The sequence below is a fragment of the Phyllobates terribilis genome, unplaced genomic scaffold, assembly GCF_046119375.1.
Source record: "Phyllobates terribilis strain yellow unplaced genomic scaffold, ASM4611937v1 Scaffold_4__5_contigs__length_816908805, whole genome shotgun sequence".
Lineage (NCBI taxonomy): Eukaryota > Metazoa > Chordata > Amphibia > Anura > Dendrobatidae > Phyllobates > Phyllobates terribilis.
The window spans coordinates 756,932,001-756,954,270 of record NW_027362764.1 but is presented as its reverse complement, the minus strand read 5'-3'; the positions used below and the strand labels follow the sequence as shown (position 1 = coordinate 756,954,270).

The 22,270-nt window shown below is 42.9% G+C and overlaps 1 protein-coding gene across 10 annotated transcripts in view; it reads left to right on the top strand.

Moving 5' to 3' along the window:
* Positions 1 to 22,270, top strand: part of CYRIB (CYFIP related Rac1 interactor B) — a 205,751-nt gene that overhangs the window by 143,124 nt on the left and 40,357 nt on the right. The window lies entirely within an intron of this gene.

Genomic DNA, 22,270 nt, shown 5'->3' with positions numbered 1-22,270 from the left:
AGTGCAGCTCTGGAGGATAATACAGGAGGTAACTCAGGATCAGTACAGGATCAGTAATGTAATGTATGTACAGTGACTGTACCAGCAGAATAGTGAGTGCAGCTCTGGAGTATAATACAGGATGTAACTCAGGATCAGTAATGTAATGTATGTGCACAGTGACTGCACCAGCAGGATAGTGAGTGCAGCTCTGGAGTATAATACAGGAGGTAACTCAGGATCAGTAATGTAATGTATGTGCACAGTGACTGCACCAGCAGAATAGTGAGTGCAGCTCTGGAGTATAATACAGGATGTAACTCAGGATCAGTACAGGATCAGTAATGTAATGTATGTACACAGTGACTGTACCAGCAGAATAGTGAGTGCAGCTCTGGAGGATAATACAGGAGGTAACTCAGGATCAGTACAGGATCAGTAATGTAATGTATGTACAGTGACTGTACCAGCAGAATAGTGAGTGCAGCTCTGGAGTATAATACAGGATGTAACTCAGGATCAGTACAGGATCAGTAATGTAATGTATGTACACAGTGACTGCACCAGCAGAATAGTGAGTGCAGCTCTGGAGTATAATACAGGATGTAACTCAGGATCAGTACAGGATCAGTAATGTAATGTCTGTACACAGAGACTGCACCAGCAGAATAGTGAGTGCAGCTCTGGAGTATAATACAGGATGTAACTCAGGATCAGTACAGGATCAGTAATGTAATGTATGTACAGTGACTGTACCAGCAGAATAGTGAGTGCAGCTCTGGAGTATAATACAGGATGTAACTCAGGATCAGTACAGTATCAGTAATGTAATGTATGTACACAGTGACTGCACCAGCAGAATAGTGAGTGCAGCTCTGGAGTATAATACAGGATGTAACTCAGGATCAGTACAGGATCAGTAATGTAATGTATGTACACAGTGACTGCACCAGCAGAATAGTGAGTGCAGCTCTGGAGTATAATACAGTATGTAACTCAGGATCAGTGCAGGATCAGTAATGTAATGTATGTACACAGTGACTGCAGCAGCAGAATAGTGAGTGCAGCTCTGGAGTATAATACAGGATGTAACTCAGGATCAGTAATGTAATGTATGTACAGTGACTGTACCAGCAGAATAGTGAGTGCAGCTCTGGGGTATAATACAGGAGGTAACTCAGGATCAGTGCAGGATCAGTAATGTAATGTATGTACAGTGACTGTACCAGCAGAATAGTGAGTGCAGCTCTGGAGTATAATACAGGGTGTAACTCAGGATCAGTACAGGATCAGTAATGTAATGTATGTACACAGTGACTGCACCAGCAGAATAGTGAGTGCAGCTCTGGGGTATAATACAGGAGGTAACTCAGGATCAGTGCAGGATCAGTAATGTAATGTATGTACAGTGACTGTACCAGCAGAATAGTGAGTGCAGCTCTGGAGTATAATACAGGATGTAACTCCGGATCAGTAATGTAATGTATGTACAGTGACTGTACCAGCAGAATAGTGAGCGCAGCTCTGGAGTATAATACAGGGTGTAACTCAGGATCAGTACAGGATCAGTAATGTAATGTATGTACACAGTGACTGCACCAGCAGAATAGTGAGTGCAGCTCTGGGGTATAATGCAGGAGGTAACTCAGGATCAGTGCAGGATCAGTAATGTAATGTATGTACAGTGACTGTACCAGCAGAATAGTGAGTGCAGCTCTGGAGTATAATACAGGATGTAACTCAGGATCAGTAATGTAATGTATGTACAGTGACTGTACCAGCAGAATAGTGAGCGCAGCTCTGGAGTATAATACAGGGTGTAACTCAGGATCAGTACAGGATCAGTAATGTAATGTATGTACACAGTGACTGCACCAGCAGAATAGTGAGTGCAGCTCTGGGGTATAATACAGGAGGTAACTCAGGATCAGTGCAGGATCAGTAATGTAATGTATGTACAGTGACTGTACCAGCAGAATAGTGAGTGCAGCTCTGGGGTATAATACAGGATGTAACTCAGGATCAGTACAGGATCAGTAATGTAATGTATGTACACAGTGACTGCACCAGCAGAGTAGTGAGTGCAGCTCTGGAGTATAATACAGGATGTAACTCAGGATCTGTACAGGATCAGTAATGTAATGTATGTACAGTGACTGCACCAGCAGAATAGTGAGTGCAGCTCTGGAGTATAATACAGGATGTAACTCAGGATCAGTACAGGATCAGTAATGTAATGTATGTACACAGTGACTGCACCAGCAGAATAGTGAGTGCAGCTCTGGAGTATAATACAGTATGTAACTCAGGATCAGTGCAGGATCAGTAATGTAATGTATGTACACAGTGACTGCAGCAGCAGAATAGTGAGTGCAGCTCTGGAGTATAATACAGGATGTAACTCAGGATCAGTAATGTAATGTATGTACAGTGACTGTACCAGCAGAATAGTGAGTGCAGCTCTGGGGTATAATACAGGAGGTAACGCAGGATCAGTAATGTAATGTATGTACAGTGACTGTACCAGCAGAATAGTGAGTGCAGCTCTGGAGTATAATACAGGGTGTAACTCAGGATCAGTACAGGATCAGTAATGTAATGTATGTACACAGTGACTGCACCAGCAGAATAGTGAGTGCAGCTCTGGGGTATAATACAGGAGGTAACTCAGGATCAGTGCAGGATCAGTAATGTAATGTATGTACAGTGACTGTACCAGCAGAATAGTGAGTGCAGCTCTGGAGTATAATACAGGATGTAACTCCGGATCAGTAATGTAATGTATGTACAGTGACTGTACCAGCAGAATAGTGAGTGCAGCTCTGGAGTATAATATAGGGTGTAACTCAGGATCAGTACAGGATCAGTAATGTAATGTATGTACACAGTGACTGCACCAGCAGAATAGTGAGTGCAGCTCTGGAGTATAATACAGGATGTAACTCAGGATCAGTAATGTAATGTATGTACAGTGACTGCACCAGCAGAATAGTGAGTTCAGCTCTGGATTATAATACAGGATGTAACTCAGGATCAGTACAGGATCAGTAATGTAATGTATGTACACAGTGACTGCACCAGCAGAATAGTGAGTGCAGCTCTGGAGTATAATACAGGATGTAACTCAGGATCAGTATAGGATCAGTAATGTAATGTGTGTACACAGTGACTGCACCAGCAGAATAGTGAGTGCAGCTCTGGAGTATAATACAGGATGTAACTCAGGATCAGTACAGGATCAGTAATGTAATGTATGTACAGTGACTGTACCAGCAGAATAGTGAGTGCAGCTCTGGGGTATAATACAGGATGTAACTCAGGATCAGTAATGTAATGTATGTACACAGTGACTGCACCAGCAGAGTAGTGAGTGCAGCTCTGGAGTATAATACAGGATGTAACTCAGGATCTGTACAGGATCAGTAATGTAATGTATGTACAGTGACTGCACCAGCAGAATAGTGAGTGCAGCTCTGGAGTATAATACAGGATGTAACTCAGGATCAGTACAGGATCAGTAATGTAATGTATGTACACAGTGACTGCACCAGCAGAATAGTGAGTGCAGCTCTGGAGTATAATACAGGATGTAACTCAGGATCAGTAATGTAATGTATGTACATAGTGACTGCACCAGCAGAATAGTGAGTGCAGCTCTAGAGTATAATACAGGAGGTAACTCAGGATCAGTACAGGATCAGTAATGTAATGTATGTACACAGTGACTGCACCAGCAGAATAGTGAGTGCAGCTCTGGAGTATAATACAGGAGGTAACTCAGGATCAGTACAGGATCAGTAATGTAATGTATGTACACAGTGACTGCACCAGCAGAATAGTGAGTGCAGCTCTGGAGTATAATACAGGATGTAACTCAGGATCAGTAATGTAATGTATGTACAGTGACTGCACCAGCAGAATAGTGAGTTCAGCTCTGGATTATAATACAGGATGTAACTCAGGATCAGTACAGGATCAGTAATGTAATGTATGTACACAGTGACTGCACCAGCAGAATAGTGAGTGCAGCTCTGGAGTATAATACAGGATGTAACTCAGGATCAGTATAGGATCAGTAATGTAATGTGTGTACACAGTGACTGCACCAGCAGAATAGTGAGTGCAGCTCTGGAGTATAATACAGGATGTAACTCAGGATCAGTACAGGATCAGTAATGTAATGTATGTACACAGTGACTGCACCAGCAGAATAGTGAGTGCAGCTCTGGAGTATAATACAGGAGGTAACTCAGGATCAGTAATATAATGTATGTACACAGTCACTCCACCAGCAGAATAGTGAGTGCAGCTCTGGAATATAACACAGGATGTAGCTCAGGATCAGTAATGTTATGTATGTACATAGTGACTGCACCAGCAGAATAATGAGTACAGCTCTGGAGTATAATACAGGATGTAACTCAGGATCAGTACAGGATCAGTAATGTAATGTATGTACATAGTGAGTGCAGCTCTGGAGTATAATACAGGATGTAACTCAGGATCATTAATGTAATGTATGTACACAGTGACTGCACCAGCAGAATAGTGAGTGCAGCTCTGGGGTATAATACAGGAGGTAACTCAGGATCAGTAATGTAATGTATGTACATAGTGACTGCACCAGCAGAATAGTGAGTGCAGCTCTGGAGTATAATACAGGATGTAACTCAGGATCAGTACAGGATCAGTAATGTAATGTATGTACATAGTGAGTGCAGCTCTGGAGTATAATACAGGATGTAACTCAGGATCATTAATGTAATGTATGTACACAGTGACTGCACCAGCAGAATAGTGAGTGCAGCTCTGGGGTATAATACAGGAGGTAACTCAGGATCAGTAATGTAATGTATGTACACAGTGACTGCACCAGCTGAATAGTGAGTGCAGCTCTGGAGTATAATACAGGATGTAACTCAGGATCAGTACAGGATCAGTAATGTAATGTATGTACACAGTGACTGTACCAGCAGAATAGTGAGTGCAGCTCTGCAGTATAATACAGGAGGTAACTCAGGATCAGTACAGGATCAGTAATGTAATGTATGTACACAGTGACTGCACCAGCAGAATTGTGAGTGCAGCTCTGGAGTATAATACAGGATGTAACTCAGGATCAGTACAGGATGAGTAATGTAATGTATGTACACAGTGACTGCACCAGCAGAATAGTGAGTACAGCTCTGGGGTATAATAAAGGATGTAACTCAGGATCAGTACAGGATAGTAATGTAATGTATGTACACAGTGACTGCACCAGCAGAATAGTGAGTTCAGCTCTGGAGTATAATACAGGATGTAACTCAGGATCAGTAATGTAATGTATGTACACAGTGACTGCACCAGCAGAATAGTGAGTGCAGCTCTGGGGTATAATACAGGAGGTAACTCAGGATCAGTAATGTATGTACACAGTGACTGTACCAGCAGAATAGTGAGTGCAGCTCTGGAGTATAATACAAGATGTAACTCAGGATCAGTACAGGATCAGGAATGTAATGTATGTACACAGTGACTGCAAAAGCAGAATAGTGAGTGCCGCTCTGGAGTATAATACAGTATGTAACTCAGGATCAGTGCAGGATCAGTAATGTAATGTATGTACACAGTGACTGCACCAGCAGAGTAGTGAGTGCAGCTCTGGAGTATAATACAGGATGTAACTCAGGATCAGTACAGGATCAGTAGTGTAATGTATGTACAGTGACTGCACCAGCAGAATAGTGAGTGCAGCTCTGGATTATAATACAGGATGTAACTCAGGATCAGTGCAGGATCAGTAATGTAATGTATGTACACAGTGACTGCACCAGCAGAATAGTGAGTGCAGCTCTGGAGTATAATACAGGATGTAACTCAGGATCAGTACAGGATCAGTAATGTATGTACATAGTGAGTGCAGCTCTGGAGTATAATACAGTATGTAACTCCGGATCAGTAATGTAATGTATGTACACAGTGACTGCACCAGCAGAATAGTGAGTGCAGCTCTGGGGTATAATACAGGAGGTAACTCAGGATCAGTAATGTATGTACACAGTGACTGTACCAGCAGAATAGTGAGTGCAGCTCTGGAGTATAATGCAAGATGTAACTCAGGATCAGTACAGGATCAGTAATGTAATATATGTACACAGTGACTGCACCAGCAGAATAGTGAGTACAGCTCTGGAGTATTATACAGGATGTAACTCCGGATCAGTACAGGATCAGTAATGTAATGTATGTACACAGTGACTGAACCAGTAGAATAGTGAGTGCCGCTCTGGAGTATAATACAGTATGTAACTCAGGATCAGTGCAGGATCAGTAATGTAATGTATGTACACAGTGACTGCACCAGCACAATAGTGAGTGCAGCTCTGGAGTATAATATAGGAGGTAACTCAGGATCAGTACAGGATAGTAATGTAATGTATGTACACAGTGACTGCACCAGCAGAATAGTGAGTGCAGCTCTGGGGTATAATACAGGAGGTAACTCAGGATCAGTAATGTATGTACACAGTGACTGTACCAGCAGAATTGTGAGTGCAGCTCTGGAGTATAATACAAGATGTAACTCAGGATCAGTACAGGATCAGGAATGTAATGTATGTACACAGTGACTGCACAAGCAGAATAGTGAGTGCAGCTCTGGAGTATAATACAGGATGTAACTCAGGATCAGTAATGTAATATATGTACACAGTGACTGCACCAGCAGAATAGTGAGTGCAGCTCTGGAGTATAATACAGGATGTAACTCAGGATCATTAATGTAATGTATGTACACAGTGACTGCACCAGCAGAATAGTGAGTGCAACTCTGGAGTATAATACAGGAGGTAACTCAGGATCAGTACAGGATCAGTAATGTAATGTATGTACACAGTGACTGCACCAGCAGAATTGTGAGTGCAGCTCTGGAGTATAATACATGATGTAACTCAGGATCAGTACAGGATAAGTAATGTAATGTATGTACACAGTGACTGCACCAGCAGAATAGTGAGTGCAGCTCTGGGGTATAATACAGGAGGTAACTCAGGATCAGTAATGTATGTACACAGTGACTGTACCAGCAGAATAGTGAGTGCAGCTCTGGAGTATTATACAAGATGTAACTCAGGATCAGTACAGGATCAGGAATGTAATGTATGTACACAGTGACTCCACAAGCAGAATAGTGAGTGCCGCTCTGGAGTATAATACAGGATGTAACTCAGGATCAGTACAGGATCAGTAATGTAATGTATGTACACAGTGACTGCACCAGCAGAGTAGTGAGTGCAGCTCTGGAGTATAATACAGGATGTAACTCAGGATCAGTACAGGATAGTAATGTAATGTATGTACACAGTGACTGCACCAGCAGAATTGTGAGTGCGCTCTGGAGTATAATACAGGATGTAACTCAGGATCAGTACAGGATGAGTAATGTAATGTATGTACACAGTGACTGCACCAGCAGAATAGTGAGTACAGCTCTGGGGTATAATAAAGGATGTAACTCAGGATCAGTACAGGATAGTAATGTAATGTATGTACACAGTGACTGCACCAGCAGAATAGTGAGTTCAGCTCTGGAGTATAATACAGGATGTAACTCAGGATCAGTAATGTAATGTATGTACACAGTGACTGCACCAGCAGAATAGTGAGTGCAGCTCTGGGGTATAATACAGGAGGTAACTCAGGATCAGTAATGTATGTACACAGTGACTGTACCAGCAGAATAGTGAGTGCAGCTCTGGAGTATAATACAAGATGTAACTCAGGATCAGTACAGGATCAGGAATGTAATGTATGTACACAGTGACTGCAAAAGCAGAATAGTGAGTGCCGCTCTGGAGTATAATACAGGATGTAACTCAGGATCAGTGCAGGATCAGTAATGTAATGTATGTACACAGTGACTGCACCAGCAGAGTAGTGAGTGCAGCTCTGGAGTATAATACAGGATGTAACTCAGGATCAGTACAGGATCAGTAGTGTAATGTATGTACAGTGACTGCACCAGCAGAATAGTGAGTGCAGCTCTGGATTATAATACAGGATGTAACTCAGGATCAGTACAGGATCAGTAATGTAATGTATGTACACAGTGACTGCACCAGCAGAATAGTGAGTGCAGCTCTGGAGTATAATACAGGATGTAACTCAGGATCAGTACAGGATCAGTAATGTAATGTATGTACATAGTGAGTGCAGCTCTGGAGTATAATACAGTATGTAACTCAGGATCAGTAATGTAATGTATGTACACAGTGACTGCACCAGCAGAATAGTGAGTGCAGCTCTGGGGTATAATACAGGAGGTAACTCAGGATCAGTAATGTATGTACACAGTGACTGTACCAGCAGAATAGTGAGTGCAGCTCTGGAGTATAATGCAAGATGTAACTCAGGATCAGTACAGGATCAGTAATGTAATATATGTACACAGTGACTGCACCAGCAGAATAGTGAGTACAGCTCTGGAGTATTATACAGGATGTAACTCCGGATCAGTACAGGATCAGTAATGTAATGTATGTACACAGTGACTGAACCAGTAGAATAGTGAGTGCCGCTCTGGAGTATAATACAGTATGTAACTCAGGATCAGTGCAGGATCAGTAATGTAATGTATGTACACAGTGACTGCACCAGCACAATAGTGAGTGCAGCTCTGGAGTATAATATAGGAGGTAACTCAGGATCAGTACAGGATAGTAATGTAATGTATGTACACAGTGACTGCACCAGCAGAATAGTGAGAGCAGCTCTGGGGTATAATACAGGAGGTAACTCAGGATCAGTAATGTATGTACACAGTGACTGTACCAGCAGAATTGTGAGTGCAGCTCTGGAGTATAATACAAGATGTAACTCAGGATCAGTACAGGATCAGGAATGTAATGTATGTACACAGTGACTGCACAAGCAGAATAGTGAGTGCAGCTCTGGAGTATAATACAGGATGTAACTCAGGATCAGTAATGTAATATATGTACACAGTGACTGCACCAGCAGAATAGTGAGTGCAGCTCTGGAGTATAATACAGGATGTAACTCAGGATCAGTACAGGATTAGTAATGTAATGTATGTACACAGTGACTGCACCAGCAGAATAGTGAGTGCAGCTCTGGAGTATAATACAGGATGTAACTCAGGATCAGTACAGGATCAGTAATGTAATGTATGTACACAGTGACTGCACCAGCAGAATAGTGAGTGCAGCTCTGGGGTATAATACAGGATGTATCTCAGGATCAGTACAGGATCAGTAATGTAATGTATGTACACAGTGACTGCACCAGCAGAATAGTGAGTGCAACTCTGGAGTATAATACAGGATGTAACTCAGGATCAGTACAGGATCAGTAATGTAATGTATGTACACAGTGACTGCACCAGCAGAATAGTGAGTGCAGCTCTGGAGTATAATACAGGAGGTAACTCAGGATCAGTACAGGATCAGTAATGTAATGTATGTACACAGTGACTGCACCAGCAGAATTGTGAGTGCAGCTCTGGAGTATAATACATGATGTAACTCAGGATCAGTACAGGATAAGTAATGTAATGTATGTACACAGTGACTGCACCAGCAGCATAGTGAGTGCAGCTCTGGAGTATAATACAGGATGTAACTCAGGATCAGTACAGGATCAGTAATGTTATGTATCTACACAGTGACTGCACCAGCAGAATAGTGAGTGCAGCTCTGGGGTATAATACAGGAGGTAACTCAGGATCAGTAATGTATGTACACAGTGACTGTACCAGCAGAATAGTGAGTGCAGCTCTGGAGTATTATACAAGATGTAACTCAGGATCAGTACAGGATCAGGAATGTAATGTATGTACACAGTGACTCCACAAGCAGAATAGTGAGTGCCGCTCTGGAGTATAATACAGGATGTAACTCAGGATCAGTACAGGATCAGTAATGTAATGTATGTACACAGTGACTGCACCAGCAGAGTAGTGAGTGCAGCTCTGGAGTATAATACAGGATGTAACTCAGGATCAGTGCAGGATCAGTAATGTAATGTATGTACACAGTGACTGTACCAGCAGAATAGTGAGTGCAGCTCTGGAGTATAATACAGGATGTAACTCAGGATCAGTACAGGATCAGTAATGTAATGTTTGTACACAGTGACTGCACCAGCAGAATAGTGAGTGCAGCTCAGGATTATAATACAGGATGTAACTCAGGATCAGTAATGTAATGTATGTACACAGTGACTGCACCAGCAGAATAGTGATTGCAGCTCTGGAGTATAATACAGGATGTAACTCAGGATCAGTACAGGATCAGTAATGTAATGTATGCACACAGTGACTGCACCAGCAGAATAGTGAGTGCAGCTCTGGAGTATAATACAGGAGGTAACTCAGGATCAGTAATGTAATGTATGCACACAGTGACTGCACCAGCAGAATAGTGAGTGCAGCTCTGGAGTATAATACAGGATGTAACTCGGGATCAGTACAGGATCAGTAATTTAATGTATGTACACAGTGACTGCATCAGCAGAATAGTGAGTGCAGCTCTGGAGTATAATACAGGAGGTAACTCAGGATCAGTAATATAATGTATGTACACAGTCACTCCACCAGCAGAATAGTGAGTGCAGCTCTGGAATATAACACAGGATGTAGCTCAGGATCAGTAATGTGATGTGTGTACACAGTGACTGCACCAGCAGAATGAGTACAGCTCTGGGGTATAATACAGGATGTAACTCAGGATCAGTACAGGATCAGTAATGTAATGTTTGTACACAGTGACTGTACCAGCAGAATAGTGAGTGCAGCTCTGGAGTATAATACAGGATGTAACTCAGGATCATTAATGTAATGTATGTACACAGTGACTGCACCAGCAGAATAGTGAGTGCAACTCTGGAGTATAATACAGGATGTAACTCAGGATCAGTACAGGATCAGTAATGTAATGTATGTACACAGTGACTGCACCAGCAGAATAGTGAGTGCAGCTCTGGAGTATAATACAGGAGGTAACTCAGGATCAGTACAGGATCAGTAATGTAATGTATGTACACAGTGACTGCACCAGCAGAATTGTGAGTGCAGCTCTGGAGTATAATACATGATGTAACTCAGGATCAGTACAGGATAAGTAATGTAATGTATGTACACAGTGACTGCACCAGCAGCATAGTGAGTGCAGCTCTGGAGTATAATACAGGATGTAACTCAGAATCAGTACAGGATCAGTAATGTTATGTATCTACACAGTGACTGCACCAGCAGAATAGTGAGTGCAGCTCTGGGGTATAATACAGGAGGTAACTCAGGATCAGTAATGTATGTACACAGTGACTGTACCAGCAGAATAGTGAGTGCAGCTCTGGAGTATTATACAAGATGTAACTCAGGATCAGTACAGGATCAGGAATGTAATGTATGTACACAGTGACTCCACAAGCAGAATAGTGAGAGCCGCTCTGGAGTATAATACAGGATGTAACTCAGGATCAGTAATGTAATGTATGTACACAGTGACTGCACCAGCAGAGTAGTGAGTGCAGCTCTGGAGTATAATACAGGATGTAACTCAGGATCAGTACAGGATAGTAATGTAATGTATGTACACAGTGACTGCACCAGCAGAATAGTGAGTGCGCTCTAGAGTATAATACAGGATGTAACTCAGGATCAGTACAGGATGAGTAATGTAATGTATGTACACAGTGACTGCACCAGCAGAATAGTGAGTACAGCTCTGGGGTATAATAAAGGATGTAACTCAGGATCAGTACAGGATAGTAATGTAATGTATGTACACAGTGACTGCACCAGCAGAATAGTGAGTTCAGCTCTGGAGTATAATACAGGATGTAACTCAGGATCAGTAATGTAATGTATGTACACAGTGACTGCACCAGCAGAATAGTGAGTGCAGCTCTGGGGTATAATACAGGAGGTAACTCAGGATCAGTAATGTATGTACACAGTGACTGTACCAGCAGAATAGTGAGTGCAGCTCTGGAGTATAATACAAGATGTAACTCAGGATCAGTACAGGATCAGGAATGTAATGTATGTACACAGTGACTGCAAAAGCAGAATAGTGAGTGCCGCTCTGGAGTATAATACAGTATGTAACTCAGGATCAGTGCAGGATCAGTAATGTAATGTATGTACACAGTGACTGCACCAGCAGAGTAGTGAGTGCAGCTCTGGAGTATAATACAGGATGTAACTCAGGATCAGTACAGGATCAGTAGTGTAATGTATGTACAGTGACTGCACCAGCAGAATAGTGAGTGCAGCTCTGGATTATAATACAGGATGTAACTCAGGATCAGTACAGGATCAGTAATGTAATGTATGTACATAGTGAGTGCAGCTCTGGAGTATAATACAGTATGTAACTCAGGATCAGTAATGTAATGTATGTACACAGTGACTGCACCAGCAGAATAGTGAGTGCAGCTCTGGGGTATAATACAGGAGGTAACTCAGGATCAGTAATGTATGTACACAGTGACTGTACCAGCAGAATAGTGAGTGCAGCTCTGGAGTATAATGCAAGATGTAACTCAGGATCAGTACAGGATCAGTAATGTAATATATGTACACAGTGACTGCACCAGCAGAATAGTGAGTACAGCTCTGGAGTATTATACAGGATGTAACTCCGGATCAGTACAGGATCAGTAATGTAATGTATGTACACAGTGACTGAACCAGTAGAATAGTGAGTGCCGCTCTGGAGTATAATACAGTATGTAACTCAGGATCAGTGCAGGATCAGTAATGTAATGTATGTACACAGTGACTGCACCAGCACAATAGTGAGTGCAGCTCTGGAGTATAATATAGGAGGTAACTCAGGGTCAGTACAGGATAGTAATGTAATGTATGTACACAGTGACTGCACCAGCAGAATAGTGAGTGCAGCTCTGGGGTATAATACAGGAGGTAACTCAGGATCAGTAATGTATGTACACAGTGACTGTACCAGCAGAATTGTGAGTGCAGCTCTGGAGTATAATACAAGATGTAACTCAGGATCAGTACAGGATCAGGAATGTAATGTATGTACACAGTGACTGCACAAGCAGAATAGTGAGTGCAGCTCTGGAGTATAATACAGGATGTAACTCAGGATCAGTAATGTAATATATGTACACAGTGACTGCACCAGCAGAATAGTGAGTGCAGCTCTGGAGTATAATACAGGATGTAACTCAGGATCATTAATGTAATGTATGTACACAGTGACTGCACCAGCAGAATAGTGAGTGCAACTCTGGAGTATAATACAGGATGTAACTCAGGATCAGTACAGGATCAGTAATGTAATGTATGTACACAGTGACTGCACCAGCAGAATAGTGAGTGCAGCTCTGGAGTATAATACAGGAGGTAACTCAGGATCAGTACAGGATCAGTAATGTAATGTATGTACACAGTGACTGCACCAGCAGAATTGTGAGTGCAGCTCTGGAGTATAATACATGATGTAACTCAGGATCAGTACAGGATAAGTAATGTAATGTATGTACACAGTGACTGCACCAGCAGCATAGTGAGTGCAGCTCTGGAGTATAATACAGGATGTAACTCAGGATCAGTACAGGATCAGTAATGTTATGTATCTACACAGTGACTGCACCAGCAGAATAGTGAGTGCAGCTCTGGGGTATAATACAGGAGGTAACTCAGGATCAGTAATGTATGTACACAGTGACTGTACCAGCAGAATAGTGAGTGCAGCTCTGGAGTATTATACAAGATGTAACTCAGGATCAGTACAGGATCAGGAATGTAATGTATGTACACAGTGACTCCACAAGCAGAATAGTGAGTGCCGCTCTGGAGTATAATACAGGATGTAACTCAGGATCAGTACAGGATCAGTAATGTAATGTATGTACACAGTGACTGCACCAGCAGAGTAGTGAGTGCAGCTCTGGAGTATAATACAGGATGTAACTCAGGATCAGTGCAGGATCAGTAATGTAATGTATGTACACAGTGACTGTACCAGCAGAATAGTGAGTGCAGCTCTGGAGTATAATACAGGATGTAACTCAGGATCAGTACAGGATCAGTAATGTAATGTTTGTACACAGTGACTGCACCAGCAGAATAGTGAGTGCAGCTCTGGATTATAATACAGGATGTAACTCAGGATCAGTACAGGATCAGTAATGTAATGTATGTACACAGTGACTGCACCAGCAGAATAGTGAGTGCAGCTCAGGATTATAATACAGGATGTAACTCAGGATCAGTAATGTAATGTATGTACACAGTGACTGCACCAGCAGAATAGTGATTGCAGCTCTGGAGTATAATACAGGATGTAACTCAGGATCAGTACAGGATCAGTAATGTAATGTATGCACACAGTGACTGCACCAGCAGAATAGTGAGTGCAGCTCTGGAGTATAATACAGGAGGTAACTCAGGATCAGTAATGTAATGTATGCACACAGTGACTGCACCAGCAGAATAGTGAGTGCAGCTCTGGAGTATAATACAGGATGTAACTCGGGATCAGTACAGGATCAGTAATTTAATGTATGTACACAGTGACTGCACCAGCAGAATAGTGAGTGCAGCTCTGGAGTATAATACAGGAGGTAACTCAGGATCAGTAATATAATGTATGTACACAGTCACTCCACCAGCAGAATAGTGAGTGCAGCTCTGGAATATAACACAGGATGTAGCTCAGGATCAGTAATGTGATGTGTGTACACAGTGACTGCACCAGCAGAATGAGTACAGCTCTGGGGTATAATACAGGATGTAACTCAGGATCAGTACAGGATCAGTAATGTAATGTTTGTACACAGTGACTGTACCAGCAGAATAGTGAGTGCAGCTCTGGAGTATAATACAGGATGTAACTCAGGATCAGTACAGGATCAGTAATGTAATGTATGTACACAGTGACTGCACCAGCAGAATAGTGAGTGCAGCTCTGGATTATAATACAGGATGTAACTCAGGATCAGTACAGGATCAGTAATGTAATGTATGTACACAGTGACTGCACCAGCAGAATAGTGAGTGCAGCTCTGGATTATAATACAGGATGTAACTCAGGATCAGTAATGTAATGTATGTACACAGTGACTGCACCAGCAGAATAGTGATTGCAGCTCTGGAGTATAATACAGGATGTAACTCAGGATCAGTACAGGATCAGTAATGTAATGTATGCACACAGTGACTGTACCAGCAGAATAGTGAGTGCAACTCTGGAGTATAATACAGAATGTAACTCAGGATCAGTACAGGATCAGTAATGTAATGTATGTACACAGTGACTGCACCAGCAGAATAGTGAGTGCAGCTCTGGATTATAATACAGGATGTAACTCAGGATCAGTACAGGATCAGTAATGTAATGTATGTACACAGTGACTGCACCAGCAGAATAGTGAGTGCAGCTCTGGATTATAATACAGGATGTAACTCAGGATCAGTAATGTAATGTATGTACACAGTGACTGCACCAGCAGAATAGTGATTGCAGCTCTGGAGTATAATACAGGATGTAACTCAGGATCAGTACAGGATCAGTAATGTAATGTATGCACACAGTGACTGTACCAGCAGAATAGTGAGTGCAACTCTGGAGTATAATACAGGATGTAACTCAGGATCAGTACAGGATCAGTAATGTAATGTATGTACACAGTGACTGTACCAGCAGAATAGTGAGTGCAACTCTGGAGTATAATACAGGATGTAACTCAGGATCAGTACAGGATCAGTAATGTAATGTTTGTACACAGTGACTGCACCAGCAGAATAGTGAGTGCAGCTCTGGATTATAATACAGGATGTAACTCAGGATCAGTACAGGATCAGTAATGTAATGTATGTACACAGTGACTGCACCAGCAGAATAGTGAGTGCAGCTCTGGATTATAATACAGGATGTAACTCAGGATCAGTAATGTAATGTATGTACACAGTGACTGCACCAGCAGAATAGTGATTGCAGCTCTGGAGTATAATACAGGATGTAACTCAGGATCAGTACAGGATCAGTAATGTAATGTATGCACACAGTGACTGCACCAGCAGAATAGTGAGTGCAGCTCTGGAGTATAATACAGGAGGTAACTCAGGATCAGTAATGTAATGTATGCACACAGTGACTGCACCAGCAGAATAGTGAGTGCAGCTCTGGAGTATAATACAGGATGTAACTCGGGATCAGTACAGGATCAGTAATTTAATGTATGTACACAGTGACTGCACCAGCAGAATAGTGAGTGCAGCTCTGGAGTATAATACAGGAGGTAACTCAGGATCAGTAATGTAATGTATGCACACAGTGACTGCACCAGCAGAATAGTGAGTGCAGCTCTGGAGTATAATACAGGATGTAACTCGGGATCAGTACAGGATCAGTAATGTAATGTATGTACACAGTCACTCCACCAGCAGAATAGTGAGTGCAGCTCTGGAATATAACACAGGATGTAGCTCAGGATCAGTAATGTAATGTGTGTACACAGTGACTGCACCAGCAGAATGAGTACAGCTCTGGGGTATAATACAGGATGTAACTCAGGATCAGTACAGGATCAGTAATGTAATGTATGTACACAGTGACTGCACCAGCAGAATAGTGAGTGCAGCTCTGGAGTATAATACAGGAGGTAACTCAGGATCAGTAATATAATGTATGTACACAGTCACTCCACCAGCAGAATAGTGAGTGCAGCTCTGGAATATAACACAGGATGTAGCTCAGGATCAGTAATGTAATGTGTGTACACAGTGACTGCACCAGCAGAATGAGTGCAGCTCTGGGGTATAATACAGGATGTAACTCAGGATCAGTACAGGATCAGTAATGTAATGTATGTACACAGTGACTGCACCAGCAGAATAGTGAGTGCAGCTCTGGGGTATAATACAGGAGGTAACTCAGCATCAGTAATGTATGTACACAGTGACTGTACCAGCAGAATAGTGAGTGCAGCTCTGGAGTATAATACAAGATGTAACTCAGGATCAGTACAGGATCAGGAATGTAATGTATGTACACAGTGACTGCACCAGCAGAATAGTGAGTGCAGCTCTGGAGTATAATACAGGAGGTAACTCAGGATCAGTAATGTAATGTATGTACACAGTGACTGCACCAGCAGAATAGTGAGTGCAGCTCTGGAGTATAATACAGAATGTAACTCAGGATCAGTAATGTATGTACACAGTGACTGTACCAGCAGAATAGTGAGTGCAGCTCTGCAGTATAATACAGGAGGTAACTCAGGATCAGTAATGTAATGTATGTACACAGTGACTGCACCAGCAGAATAGTGAGTGCAGCTCTGGAGTATAATACAGGATGTAACTCCGGATCAGTAATGTATGTACACAGTGACTGTACCAGCAGAATAGTGAGTGCAGCTCTGCAGTATAATACAGGAGGTAACTCAGGATCAGTACAGGATCAGTAATGTAATGTATGTACACAGTGACTGCACCAGTAGAATAGTGAGCGCCGCTCTGGAGTATAATACAGGATGTAACTCAGGATCAGTAATGTAATGTATGTACATAGTGACTGCACCAGCAGAATAGTGAGTGCAGCTCTGGAGTATAATACAGGATTTAACTCAGGATCAGTAATGTATGTACACAGTGACTGCACCAGCAGAATAGTGAGTGCAGCTCTGGAGTATAATACAGTATGTAACTTAGGATCAGTGCAGGATCAGTAATGTATGTACATAGTGACTGCACCAGCAGAATAGTGAGTGCAGCTCTGGAGTATAATACAGGAGGTAACTCAGGATCAGTAATGTAATTTATGTACACAGTGACTGCACCAGCAGAATAGTGAGTGCAGCTCTGGAGTATAATACAGGATGTAACTCCGGATCAGTAATGTATGTACACAGTGACTGTACCAGCAGAATAGTGAGTGCAGCTCTGGAGTATAATACAGGATGTAACTCAGGATCAGTAATGTAATGTATGTACACAGTGACTGCACCAGCAGAATAGTGAGTGCAGCTCTGTAGATTACTCTATATATAACCTGTGTAATGAGGTTGGTGGTGGTATGCGGTGTATTTCTGGGCTGTCACATGACATTGCTTTTGTATTATATACATATTTTGGGTGTTGTGTGATTTTGCCCTTCCCTCCTATGGTGAATACACAGCCGGGGGCTTCTTGTGGTGGACGCTCCCTGACACCTTCCTGCACCTTCTGTCACCAGTCAGATCAGCGTCGCTGCTTTCACAGGTCTTTGTGAAGTGGTTACAGACTGGATGCAAATGTATCATGCAGACAGTCCTCTGTGTTATCACATCTGCAGCACTGATACTTTGTTACAATGTGTCAGTCTGCGGTCACACAGTATTATTGTAGCAGACCTGCAGCTCTATGAAGAATTAGATCCGTTTTGGTTTTCAGTCTCCCGATCTTTAAAAGAATAAATGAATAATAATGTTTCCATTCACTGACAGCAATCAGATGTGTGGAGTCCGCTGACCTCCCGGTCACATGGCCCAGGGGGCAATCGGCTTATTACTGTGAGAGGGGAGAGACCCATGGATGCGGCCTCCCCGTGTCCTGACTGCGGCCTCCATTCCCTCTGTGCTGCTCCATGCACAACTCCCTAATGATCGGGTAGAGTGCCTCTAAATTGCTCTGCCCTATAAGAGAATGCACTGTGCTACAGTCCTGTTACAGATGCTCTGTGACTGTGCAGTCGGGCATTGCTGGGGCCTGGGGCCTGGAGAGACTAGAAAGTTTTGCCCTAATCTTTCTAGTGCCCTAGAAAACCAGGGATCTTTACAGAAAACTCATCAGTTTCCTTCACCACCAGGGATCATTACATTACTCCTCTGCACCACCGGGGATCATTACATTACTCCTCTACACCACCAGGGATCATTACATTACTCCTCTGCACCACCAGGGATCATTACATTACTCCTCTACACCACCAGGGATCATTACATTACTCCTCTACACCACCAGGGATCATTACATTACTCCTCTACACCACCAGGGATCATTACATTACTCCTCTACACCACCAGGGATCATTACATTACTCCTCTGCACCACCAGGGATCATTACATTACTCCTCTACACCACCAGGGATCATTACATTACTCCTCTACACCACCAGGGATCATTACATTACTCCTCTACACCACCAGGGATCATTACATTACTCCTCTACACCACCAGGGATCATTACATTACTCCTCTACACCACCAGGGATCATTACATTACTCCTCTACACCACCAGGGATCATTACATTACTCCTCTACACCACCAGGGATCATTACATTACTCCTCTACACCACCAGGGATCATTACATTACTCCTCTACACCACCAGGGATCATTACATTACTCCTCTACACCACCAGGGATCATTACATTACTCCTCTACACCACCAGGGATCATTACATTACTCCTCTACACCACCGGGGATCATTACATTACTCCTCTACACCACCGGGGATCATTACATTACTCCTCTACACCACCGGGGATCATTACATTACTCCTCTACACCACCGGGGATCGTTACATTACTCCTCTACACCACCGGGGATCGTTACATTACTCCTCTACACCACCGGGGATCGTTACATTACTCCTCTACACCACCGGGGATCGTTACATTACTCCTCTACACCACCAGGGATCATTACATTACTCCTCTACACCACCAGGGATCATTACATTACTCCTCTACACCACCAGGGATCATTACATTACTCCTCTACACCACCAGGGATCATTACATTACTCCTCTACACCACCAGGGATCATTACATTACTCCTCTACACCACCAGGGATCATTACATTACTCCTCTACACCACCAGGGATCATTACATTACTCCTCTACACCACCAGGGATCATTACATTACTCCTCTACACCACCAGGGATCATTACATTACTCCTCTACACCACCAGGGATCATTACATTACTCCTCTACACCACCAGGGATCATTACATTACTCCTCTACACCACCAGGGATCATTACATTACTCCTCTACACCACCAGGGATCATTACATTACTCCTCTACACCACCGGGGATCGTTACATTACTCCTCTACACCACCGGGGATCGTTACATTACTCCTCTACACCACCGGGGATCGTTACATTACTCCTCTACACCACCGGGGATCGTTACATTACTCTTCTACACCACCGGGGATCGTTACATTACTCCTCTACACCACCAGGGATCGTTACATTACTCCTCTACACCACCAGGGATCATTACATTACTCCTCTACACCACCAGGGATCATTACATTACTCCTCTACACCACCAGGGATCATTACATTACTCCTCTACACCACCAGGGATCATTACATTACTCCTCTACACCACCAGGGATCATTACATTACTCCTCTACACCACCAGGGATCATTACATTACTCCTCTACACCACCGGGGATCAACACATTACTCCTCTACACCACCGGGGATCAACACATTACTCCTCTACACCACCGGGGATCAACACATTACTCCTCTACACCACCGGGGATCAACACATTACTCCTCTACACCACCGGGGATCAACACATTACTCCTCTACACCACCGGGGATCAACACATTACTCCTCTACACCACCGGGGATCAACACATTACTCCTCTACACCACCGGGGATCAACACATTACTCCTCTACACCACCGGGGATCAACACATTACTCCTCTACACCACCGGGGATCAACACATTACTCCTCTACACCACCGGGGATCAACACATTACTCCTCTACACCACCGGGGATCGTTACGTTACTCCTCTACACCACCGGGGATCGTTACGTTACTCCTCTACACCACCGGGGATCGTTACGTTACTCCTCTACACCACCGGGGATCGTTACGTTACTCCTCTACACCACCGGGGATCGTTACGTTACTCCTTTACTGCCTTAAAATTCCAAGAATCTTTCTTTACATTACAGGGCGATTCCTATGTCTTACCTTTATCGCATGTCCCCAGACTGCGCCATGACTGTATAATGGGCCTGAGTTCCACCATTGGGACCTGCATCCATCTCTAACACTCGGCCCCTCCGCTCTCTGCTGTCAGTAGAGTTGTAGTCAGAATTACCCTATAAATTTATGGGATTTCTATTTCTGAGATGGATTCGGGTCTCATTTGAAGGCTGTTGCATAAATCAAAAAATGTATGAGGTTGGAATTCCTCTTTAGCCACTTCATTGTGTAAAGCCATCAGGAAACCTTACGTTGATTCAACTTTTTTTTCTCTAGACCACCAGGGTTTTTTTCATTAACCCTTTTACTACCCTAGACCACCAAGGAGCCTTAAATTTACCGCTTTACTGCCCTAGAACACCAGGGGTCCTAACATTAACCACATTAATACACTGGACAACCTGGGATCCTTTTGTTAACCACTGTTCTGCCTTAGACCACAGGGGATCCTTACAGTAACCATTTTATTGCCAAGCATCCTTTTTTTTTTTTTTTTTTTTTCCCTCAAGCTGTCCTTACGTTAACTCCTTTGCTGCTCTAGACCACCAGGGATTTTTACATTAACCCTTATTTTTACGGTAGACCACCAAGGGTCCTTTTTTTTTCTTTCAGGAATTCTTACATTAATCCATTTACTGCTCTAGACCATCAGGGATCGTTAAATTAACCCCTTTACCAGTCTGTACCACCAGGAGTCCTCACATTTACCTATTAACTATGCTTACATCAATCCCTTTATTCCTCTGGACAACCAAGGGTCATTACATCAACTTTTTTTTTTTTTTGCTCCAGACCACCAGGGGTTCTTACATTAAACCTTTTACTGTTCTAGACCACCAGAGATCTTTACATTAACCTGTTGACTACTCCTAGTCTACCATAGATTCTTACATTAATTGCATTAGACCACCAGTGGGTATCATAGAATGGTAGAGTTGGAAGGGACCTCCAGGGTCATCGTGTCCAACCCCCTGCTCAATGCAGGATTCACTAGATCATCTCAGATAGATGTCTATCCAGCCTCTGTTTGAAGACTTCCATTGAAGGAGAACTCACCACCTCTCGTGGCCGCCTGTTCCACTCATTGATCACCCTAACTGTCAAAAAGTTTTTTCTAATATCTAATCTGTGTCTCCTCATATTCAGTTGTGCGATATCCCTTCAAAGTGCGATAATGACTTCACGTGATCTAGACTGTATGCTTCTGTTAATACATCCCAGAATTGTATTTGCCTTTTTTGCTGCTGCATCACACTGTTGTCTCATGTTTAGTCTATGATCTATTAGTATACCTAA